Source organism: Pan troglodytes, chromosome X, assembly GCF_028858775.2.
Source record: "Pan troglodytes isolate AG18354 chromosome X, NHGRI_mPanTro3-v2.0_pri, whole genome shotgun sequence".
NCBI classification, from domain to species: Eukaryota; Metazoa; Chordata; class Mammalia; order Primates; family Hominidae; genus Pan; species Pan troglodytes.
In genome coordinates, this window is record NC_072421.2 from 39,721,422 (window position 1) to 39,729,455 (window position 8,034).

Here is an 8,034-nt window from a genome sequence, read left to right on the forward strand (position 1 = left end):
AAAAGATGACCACCCTTTGTCAGTAGTTCTGCTGAAGTGGAAAAAGATCAGTTTACAATCTCCTTCTGAGACACAGTTGTAAGATTCTTTCCAACAGGGTGACTGGTATTGGAGGGGAAAAACAAAGGTTTGGTACTATGGTAGAAAGACCAAGGTGGGAGGATACTGAGGATGCTGATATGGTCATGATGCTAATGACTGGCAGTGGGGGATGTCCAAGCCAGTCTGGGAAAGAGAGAAGAGAGTGTTTACTGAGGAATGGGAGAAGAGGAGAGCCTGGGGGCCTGGTGGACACAGGAGGGTTAGATCAAAGAAATGAGAGAGTGAGAGGATAGGAAATGGTGGTTAAGGAAGAAAATTTCTGAGCTGGCAGCTTTCACATGTACACAGATCATGGCCAGAAAAGAAGTGTACACACATTATTTGCTTTGGCCCTTTTCTACCCACTAGGATTCTGCCTTTACCTACTTCCTACCTGGTTGTCTTCCTTTCTGCTGCTATAACAGCATACTACAGGCTGGGTAATTTAGAACTTTAGAATAAAGAATATAACTTTATTTGGCTCATGTTTGTAGAGGCTGGGAAGTCTAAGAACATGGCACAGTCATCTGGTGAAAGCCTTCATGCTTCATCATTCCATGGCAAAAGGGAAAATGAGCATATGAGACAGGAAGAAAAAGGGAGCCAAACTCCCACAATGCCTAGCCCACTCCTGCAATAATGGGATTAATCCATTCATGAGAGCAAAGCTCTCATGACCTAATAACCTCTTAAAGGGCCCACCTCTCAACACTGTTATAATAGCAATTACATTTCAACATGAGTTTGGAGGGGACATTCAAATCATAGCACTGGCCTTTCTCATGAAGCTCACCCAACATACACACACACCCACATACTCACACACAGTCTTACTCAGGTCCTCTGATCCCTGTGTTGCTAAGGTTTCTTGCTAGGACATCCCACAAAATCCCTGGCGGTTGCTAATGCTCACCAAAAGAGAAAGAAAGGCTTGAGAGTGTGGAGAACAAAAAAGGAGTCACCCAGACTTGAGATAATAAGAAATGTTGGGCATGTTGAGTGACCCAGCCTGTTAGTGCCCTGAGGCCTGGCATCTCAGTGTGTGAAATGCGAAAGTTATTTTTATGTGAAATTTCCCACAGTCTTGTCACCTGGCGCATCCTGCCCGGGTGGTGTTGATGTAAAAACAACTTGAAAGAAAAACAAACCAGAAAAATGAAGAAGTTCACATTCGTTAAGCAAATCAAACATTTCCCTCCTAAAATTAACTCTGAAACTCTATCTTGGTGGTTGACTGTGACAGAGGGAGGGCATGAAATAAAAGACAGTATTATTTAGATTTAGGGCATACTTCCTAGTCCATGGGGTTCAGCAAGTTTCTAAAACTGTAGGATTCTTTGCATTATCTAAGTAATAATAACTACAATAATAAAACTTCTTATTTATTGATAGCTTACTATGTTCTGGTCACAATGACAAGCACTTTTCCTACATTTTCCCATTTAATCCTCGTAACACTCCTATGAGGCAGATGTTATAATTTTCCATTTACAGAAAAGGAAACTTAAAGCTTCAATTAAGTAATTTACCCAATATAACACAGCCAATGATAAAACTGGATTTGAATCCGAGAGTATTTGATCCCCTGAATCCAGGTTTAGTCACTTCACTATATGGAAAATATGGAAAAGAAAAAAAAATTCACTCAAAAGCAGCATTGTGACATAGTGTTTGGGTGTATTTTCGCCTTGCCTCTTTTCATGTTTTAATTTGTGTGTGTTTGTGAGTATGAATCTATGTAATTATCACATACTGCTTTAAGCAAATTTTCTTCCCCTTCCAAGTCAACATTATACAACGTTCCTTCGCCCATGGTACTATCCAGTCATCCTAGCCATCATTTTAAATATATTCATAACGTTTCATCTGGTAAATGCACCACAATTTATTCTATCAGTCCCTTGTAGCTGAAAGTTTAGATTTGGTATTTGTGTTGCTGCTGTTATAGTATTCCCATGCATACAGTGTTTTTCAGATTTATGATCTTGTCTTTAGACTAGATTCCTTTGGATAGAAGTGGAATTGCTAAGTCTAGCCATATGAACATTTTTATGGATCTTAATTTGTGTTTACCAAATGCCTTCCCAACATAGTTTTATTAATTGACATCATTGTCAGCAATAATTTCGCCACACCCTCAGCAGCACTAGGTAAGATTTTAGGCAATTTTATAGGAAAAAATGGCACCTCATTATTTTAATTTGCAATTATTTTCTTACTAATGAGGCACGACATTCTTCTAAATGTTTGTGAACTAGTTGTATTTTCTCTTTGGCAAATTATCTACTCTTGTTCTTTGCCCATTGAAATATTAACAACTGAATGCTTTTGTTTTCTCTCCATTTTCTGATTTCTATATAAAAATAAATTTGCTGCAGTATTTTATAAATGTTGTGTGCATGTATGTTATATATATAAACAAATATTTTTAACTAAGAATAACTATAAAGTTAAACTGGTTAGTCTCTTTCCTTTCTGGTGTCTTCTGTCATTTCAACACATAGAAAGTTCTTCTTCCCCCAGAGGTTTGCTAAATGTACACTTCTATTTCCTTCTGGTTTTTCTACTAGATATTTTAAAAATTATATGTCTCTCTTTAATCCATGTGATATTTATTTTGTGTATGTAGTGAAAGAGGATGGCTGACTCCAAAGAAGACCACCAGCCCTTCCTTGAACAATGAAATTCGTAGACAATCCAACAACAACAAATGGAAACCAACTAATCATTTCACATTATTCCTCAGCTAAATCTTTCCAAAGAACTGATAGATTATGTCATAAAATTCACTGGGGAAAGTTTATTTCCCTTGTCCAGCCTTTTGTTGAAGGGCTGATAAACTGTGAAATGACTCAAAAGAGAGCAGACAAAGGGCCTGGGTAGCCCATAAACTGGTCAATAAACCCTCCTCCCCCAACAATTGAGAGGTACATATGGAATGCCAAGCACCAAGTCAAGAACTTACTGAGACAATAATAGGATACAGAGAATAGTTTTCAGTCTTCACTTTTCTAGGCGTCTATGTAGCATTTGACACTGTTTGCCAATTTACAGAATCTCCCTACTCCCTTGACTTCCCTTAAACCATCTCCTGTTCTCTGAACTCTTCAACTATTCCTCAATCTCCTTTTCTGGCTCCACTCCTTTAATGTTTATCTTTCCTGGATTTTGTCTTCAACCTTCTTTGTTCCTCCTTCTGCTCACTTTCCCTGGATAAACTCATCTGCTCGCATGGCTTCAATTACCATCTACATGCCGATAATTGCAAAATTCATGTCTCCTCTGAGACTATCCATTGAACTGCTCACAGGACACATCCATCTGGAGGCTCTCACCTGTGCTTCAAATCTATTAGATCCAAAATGAGCTCACCAGCCCACACTATCACTACCACCATCAAAATAGCCTCTTTCATTTTTCTCTCTTGGATACACTGACTTACTAAAGGACCACATTTTCCATCTGGTTAACACTGTCCCAACCCAGTCCTTTTCATTCTATCTCCTTCAAACCCCTTAAATCATTCTCTGCTTATTGCATTCATATGCAACCTCTTTGGTTTCAGCACCCATGTGGATTATTGCAATAGTCTCAAAACTGGCTTCCTGGACCCACTTCAGGGATCCCTCATGGAATTTCCCAGGAAAGATGCACAGGGCCTTTTGTGATAAAGCCCATGCTTACTTTCTCATTCTTATTTCTTTTCCCTCCATCCCCGACACCCCACACAGTAGCATGACTTTGTGCATGCTATTCTTACCGCCTATAATGCCGTCCTTTGCCCCTGCATCCTCATTTCCAAGCTTTTGGTGGTCTTAGTGGGTCTCCTTGGCTACACCATGCCTGGACTTCATGTGCATTCTGTTAAGGTGGAGATGAGAATCAGACCCCCACCAGCCTGTCCCTTCCTCATCCTCTTGGGGCTCATCTCTGGGAAAAGACACATAATATTTCATGAGGTTCGCTCTAATAAGGTTAATGGCTGGTCTAAATCCAGGTCAGAAAGCTGGATAAAATATTTTTTTCTGACTTTTTAGGGCTTATTTGGGGACTTCCGACTTGTAAGAAAGCCAAGATGAAAGTACAATTTGATTTCCATTTTTTAAAAAAGAAAACTCACGTGTGTTTCATTCTTCACACTTGGATGCTCTTTAGTATTCTTTGTAAGATTCTTTCTCCAGGGTGGCTTAGCTGAGCTGTGTGGCTCTCAAATAAGCTTCAGGGCCAGACCTGTATTTGCATACATAATCAGAACTGCCTGTCTGCACTAGTCTCCCCAGGAGGCATCTTGCTTGGGAAAAGGCTCAGGCTGCCCCCTAAAATGTGGGTGGCATCTTCCTGGCTAAGAGGACCCCTGACTGCTCAAAACAGCACAGTTTCTGAATGCCAGAGAGGTCTTCATATAGCCAAATTGGGTCAGCAGATTTTGTGTTCTTAATCATGTATTCTTGTTTGATTTATTAGTCTGCTACTATGTGCCAGGCACTGTGTGGGTGTTGATGATGCTGTCCTAGTTTGGGTTCCCCCAAAAGTAAGCCTGAGACAAGGTCTAAGATATAGATTGTTTATTCAAGAGAATACCTAGGAGGCACAATCAAGGGAATGAGAAAAGTGTGGCAGGGAAGGAAGAAAAGCTACTGACTTTAATAAGCAGGTTACCACTGGGCAACTTAGGCGCCATCTCCCTGAGGACTCTCTGAGGCACCATGTAGAACATCCTGGGAATACTCTTAAAAGAGGACCGAAAGCCTGGGGCATCAATCCACCAACTCCCATCCCTAGGGTGTTAACTTTGGCCCCAGAGGTATTAATTTCCTTACATTACAGGGTTATGCCTACTGCAGCAGATCATGCTCCCAAGGTTCAGGGGAAACCCTGAGACACAGAAGTAAAAAAAGGAAGGCTCTTGAGGTTGGAAGTTATCAGTGTACTTTGAACCATACACTGTGGCTGCAGGTAACTTGGGTCGGCCAAGGTGATACAGGCTGAGGATTAGACACCAACAGGGTCTGCTACAGATGGAGAGATGAATTAGACACGTTACCTCTGCCCTCAAAGAACTCATTAGCTTATGGTAAAGACAAACAAGCAATCTAACCACCAGATGCTGGGATAAGTCTTGGCTTGGTGATCAATACAACCTGCATGGGGGCATGTAATTCACCCTGGGCTGGGAGAAGTGAAAGATCAGTGATATCTTCTAGAAGACACAATAGTTGGGCCGGCCAATCCTTGAAGGATGCACATTCTTCAGGCACAGAAGGAGGAGCAATGAGCTTTAGGGTGCACAGGCAGTGAGCCCTGAGTGTGCAAGGCATGTGCAGTGTGAAGTGCAGGCTTCCTGGCCTTGCCAAAGCATTGGCTTCATTATAGGGAGCAGTAGGAGGTTGGCCAGAATGTAAACAGGGGCCAGATTGTGCAGGAACTTGAATCTACCTGAAGAAGGCGTTTACATTTCAGCCCCCATGAGGCAATGAGGGCCCATCAGTGTTTAAATAGTGACATGTTCTGAGCTTTAGCAAGCTCTCTCAGAGAGCAGCTTTGAGGGTGGGTTGGATGGTGACAGGTGAAATTTGAGCCCAAGGATCATGATTAGGAGTTTTGCCAGCCAGGCTCTGGGCAGGAAACAGATGGCACTCTCAAAAGGAGTGGAAGAGTTCCCAGACATCAGAGAGTCCCATGGCTATAAGAGAGGGCCACTCAACAGGAGCTGGGGCCTTAGGTAGAGGAAAGCAGCCAGAATCAACCTCAACCTGGTAGGGAGGGTGGAGGAGCCAGGGGAACAAATACTCCCACTTGTCTGCTTGCCCACCCTCTTAGCTTCTGCCAGAAACTCTCCTTGGTAAAATCCAACCATAAGCCAGATGGTGGGGCTTCCCAGTTGATGTACCCCACAAAAGCCAGCCTTTCTGGGGTTCAGAGGAGGGTGGATGATATAGTTTGGATCTGTGTCCCTGTTCAAATCTCATGTCAAATTGTAATCCCAATATTGGAGGTAGGGCCTGGTGAGAGGTAATTTGATCATGGCGGTGGGTTTCTCATGCATGGTTTAGCACCATCTTCCTTGGTACTGTCCTTCTAACAGTGAGTGAATTCTCATGAGACCTGGCCATTTAAAAGTATGTAGCACTTCCCCCATGTCTCTCTTGCTCCTGTTCCTGCCATGTGAGATATCTCACACCCCCTTTGCCTTCTGCCATGATTGGAAGCTTCCTGAGGCCTCCCTAGCAGCAGAAGCCACTATGCTTCTTCTGTAGCCTGCAGAACTATAAACCAATTACACCTCTTTTTAAAAAAATATATTACCCGGTCTCAGGTATTTATTTATAGCAATGCGAGAATGAATAATACAGAAAATTGATACCACTTCCACATGTTTAGGTATAAAAGATACCTGTATAAAGATATCTAAAAGTGTGGAAGTGACTTTGGAACTGGAAAACAGGCAGAGGTTGGAAGATTTTGGAAGGCTCAGAAAAAGACAGGAAGATGAAGGAATGTTTGGAACTTCCTAGAAACCAGTTAAATGGTTGTGAGCAAAATGCTGATAGTGATATAGACAGTGAAGGCCAGGCTGAGGAGGTCTCAGACAGAAATGAGGAACTTCTTGGGAACTGGAGCAAAAGTCCCTTTTGTTATGCCTTAGCAAAGAAATTGGCTGCATTGTGACCCTGCTCTAGGGATCTGTGGAACTTTGAACTTGAGAATGATTATTTAGAGCAGGGGTCCTCAACCTCCAGGCTACCAACTGGTGCCAGTCCATAACCTGTTAGGAACTGGGCTGCACAGCAAGAGGTGAGCAGCAGGCGAGTGAGCATTACCACCTGAACTCTGCCTCCTGCCAGATCAGTGGCAGCATTAGATTCTCACAGGAGCATGAACCCTATTGTGGACTGCGCATGCAAGGGATCTAGATGGCATGCTCCTTATGAGACTCTAACTAATGCCTGATGATCTGAGATGGAACAGTTTCCTCCTGAAACCAACCCCCTCCACCCTGTCCATGGAAAAATTGTTTTCCATGAAAGTGGTCCCTAGTGCCAAAATGATTTAGGGTATCTGGCAGAAGAAATTTCTAAGCAGTAAAGCATTCAAAATTTCGCTTCTTCTAACAACCTATGCTCATGTGTGTGACCAAAGAAATAACCTAAAGTTGGAACTTATATTTAAAGGGGAAGCAGAGCATAAAAGTTTGGAGAGTATGCAGCCTGCCCATGTGGTAGAAGAGAAAAGCCCATTTTCAGGGGAGGAATTCAAGCAGGCTGCAGAAATTTGCATAAGTAAAAAAGGAGCCAAGTGTTAAGACCCAAAACAATGGGGAGAAGGCCTCAAAAGCTTTTTGGTGACTTTCTTGGCAGCCCCTCCCATTACAGGCCTGGAGGCATAGGAGGACTGAATGGTTTTGTGGGCCCTGCTGCCCTGCACAGCCTTGAGACACTGCTCCCTGCATCTGGACTGCTCCAGTTCCACTCATGGCTCAAAAGGGCCAAGGTACAGCTTGGGCCACTGCTTTAGACAGACCATAAGCCTAGGCAGCTTCCAAGTGGTATTAAACCTGCAGATGCACAGAGTGTAAGAGTTGAGGCTGGGGAGCCTCCGCCTCAATTTCAGAGGATGTATGGAAAAGCCTGGATGTCCAGGCAGAAGCCTGTTGCAGGGGCAGGGCCCTCATTGAGAACCTTTACTAGGGCAGTGTGAAGGGGAAATGTGGTGCTGAATTCCACACAAACAATCCCAACTGGGGCACTGTCTAGTGGAGCTGTGAGAAAAAGGTCATGATCCTCCAGACCCTGGAATGGTAGATCCACCAGCAGCTTGCAGAACACTGTGCCTGGAAAAGCTACAGGCACTCACCACCAGCCCATGAGTGAGGCCATGGGGGCTGAACCCTGAAAAGCTGCAAGGGCAGAGTTGCCCAAGGCATTAGGAGCCCACCTCTTGCATCAATGTACC